Source organism: Etheostoma spectabile, chromosome 3 (genome assembly GCF_008692095.1).
Source record: "Etheostoma spectabile isolate EspeVRDwgs_2016 chromosome 3, UIUC_Espe_1.0, whole genome shotgun sequence".
In the NCBI taxonomy this organism is placed as follows: Eukaryota; Metazoa; Chordata; class Actinopteri; order Perciformes; family Percidae; genus Etheostoma; species Etheostoma spectabile.
In genome coordinates this window covers 26,513,008-26,515,814 of record NC_045735.1, presented here as the reverse complement: position 1 = coordinate 26,515,814, position 2,807 = coordinate 26,513,008, and the positions used below count along the sequence as shown (strand labels likewise).

At 37.9% G+C, this 2,807-nt stretch overlaps 1 long non-coding RNA gene across 1 annotated transcript in view; it reads left to right on the top strand.

Moving 5' to 3' along the window:
• The first annotated feature begins 6 nt into the window (after positions 1 to 6).
• The window catches only part of LOC116686961 (uncharacterized), a 72,748-nt gene continuing 69,947 nt past the window's right edge, over positions 7 to 2,807 (top strand). The window contains exon 1 of the long non-coding RNA XR_004331438.1: positions 7 to 276. This is a non-coding gene — a long non-coding RNA (uncharacterized LOC116686961). The remainder of the gene's footprint in view (positions 277 to 2,807) is intronic.

The following is a 2,807-nucleotide window of genomic DNA, read 5'->3' as shown; positions in this document are numbered from 1 at the left end:
AAAAAATTAACGACCTCATGAAGCTAAAATAAGTGACAACGTATTTTTTCAGTTTTTCTAATAATATCACCTAACGTCACCGTGGTTTCTGGTTTTGTTAGCGTTAGCTGACGCTCGTCAGTTAGCTAGCTAGCTAGCAGCGATGGAAAGAAGAGACAACCAACAAACAAACCAACAAATAAACTATAAATGCAACAAGTGCAGTAGGACATAATGGCAGTCATAATTCACCTCCATGAAAGAAAGTAGCTAGTTGAGACTTCAGCGACAAATAAGGTGAGTCAAAAAACGTTCAACCATCTGTCTGTCGGTCTCTCTGTGTTAAATGTCTCTGGTTAAATGTCTCTGCTTGGCTCTCTGGGATTTTCATCTCCTTGCTGCGCTTCTTGATGTTATGGTGGTTACCTTCTTCATAGTATGACCATAGACTGTATATCATTAATATTATATTAATTATTAACTAATACAGTCTATGAGTATGACACTGCAGGGCTTTGAATAACCCAGTTCTGCGTTTATTGGTTGTCTAGTCACCTGTTGACTGTATGTGATTTGATAATGGCTTTTCAAGCTGTGCTGTAACGTTATAGAGTCATCAGCTTTAATGGTGTGGTGTTTTTGAATGCCAAGATATAGCTATACGACTGAGTAAATCATGTGTGTGTTACACAACGAATCTTTGTGTACCTGTGTCAGAGTTGTTCTACGGTAGCCTATATCATTTTGTATGTTAAGATAATACTAGTAAGGTGTGTAAGTCATGTATCTAGTATGATATGTGTATTGTTTCTTTTTATTTGATTATATATCCCATCCTGCAGTTTACTAATTGCATGTTATGTGGTTTTTCCTTTACACCACCATGTAGGCCTACTCTGAATTTGTTCACTTTGTTGGTAAAATTACATTAGGCTATTATTTAATATTTCTTATACCATATTTCTCAGACTTCTGAAATGAGCTCTTAGTTTCAAAGTTTATGTAACTGGTCCTTTGGTTCCTAACACAGACTGGGCCCTTGGGCACATGTTTCTAAAAGTACACCCTTGTCCTATTTACTTATGTAGTCCCCACCCACCCTTGAAAGTCATGACAGTGTCATGATGGTGTCTTCTTTGTTGTGAAATTTTCAAAAGGATGTTCTTCATATACTGAATCCTTTGACGCTGCAACAATCACTGTTAATCATAGTGATTAACAGTTCCTTTAGACGGCCCCCTGGGGTCACGTATTAATCTTACTTATTGGAAGATACATAATGGTGTTGAGCAGAAAATCTCAACTTTTTCCCGTCCTAAATTCAAATGAAGCGCACAATTAGTGAGGCATTTTCATTAAGTCAGCAGGAGTTGGTCCCCCCCATCTGTCACTGCTGTTCCTTTGTACTTGGAACTTGGGAACGTCCCACGAGGAAGAAAGACGCAACGAAACAGAATGTTAGTTGATTCAATTCAGTTCAAGGGTCATTTTGAAGATTGCAGTTTGTGGTGTTAAATTGTGTCACTTTATACTGAGAGGTGTTTTCAATATTTTCTCCACCCCATTTATATCAATAAGGATGTACAGCAACACCAAAATGTCCATGAAGTTGATCAACACCACTCAAAAACAAACTGACATTACATGTCATTTACCTGACGCTTTGCTATATATGTCAGTGGCCGTACAATCTCTGGAACAACTAGAGGTTATGTGTCTTGCTCAGGGACACATTGGTTGAGGCGTTGCAGTGGGAATTGAACCCTGGTTTCCCACACCAAAGGCATGTGTCATATCCACTCCACCGTCATCACATTAGGCCTATAACCTTCATGAAAGTAGAAATTATTGCAAGACTGTTAGATTTTAGGTAGGTGCAACTAATAAAATTGGCATATCAAATGTGACCTCTGGGTGGCAGTAACACATCAGGCATTACCTGAGATGAGCCTGTGCATCTGAGCAGAACAAACCATTGACGAACCATGCATGAAATGTCATGTGTAACATAAAAAAATGAGTTCACAATAAAGGCTTTGGGAAATCATAACTTTCTCTTGTCATACCAATGAAGCCATCTGGATACGATGTAAATACATTCTGTACCCATATTAGTTAAGTAAATGCTCACTGGCCACTTTAAGTAGACTTTCCACTTCTGTTATCTGAGTTTAGTACATGTTGTTCAGCAGATGCACAGACAGGGTTGCGTGGTTCAGTTAGTTAAGTGACATTTAACATGGCTAGACTCCTCACCTCCAGGAAATAGGGTTGCAATTTACAATTATTTTCATTATGTGTTAATCTGCAGATTATTTTCTAGATTAATCAATTTATCGTTTGGTCTATAAAATGTTTTTCAAGGTTCAAGGTGATGTCAATATGTCTTGTTATGTTAGTTCAGAACCTAAAGAGGTATATGTGTACTATAACTACTGACTAAATGGTCTCCAAGTCTTGATCTACAGTATCTTAATTGGGCCACAATAATTCTGCAGGAATAGTATGAAACTACCTTGTAAACCTGGACAAAGTCCCTGAAAAATATTTCTTACCCTGTTTTGAATCTATGTGCCAAAAGAATTCAGTCTCGTCCTGTGTTGGGTGGTGATGCGTTACTCAGAGACACATTACTCAGTAATGGGATTAGAGAAGTGTAGTAAGGGATTACATTTTCAAATTCAGTACTATTGCATTTGCTAATCCCAGCACTCCGACATTTTAAGAAATTAACCCGCTGACCTGTCATCTCTGTGATGCATACGACCACAACCTAATCAAATCCCTAACAACAAGATAGAGATATAGATAGATAGATAGATAGATAG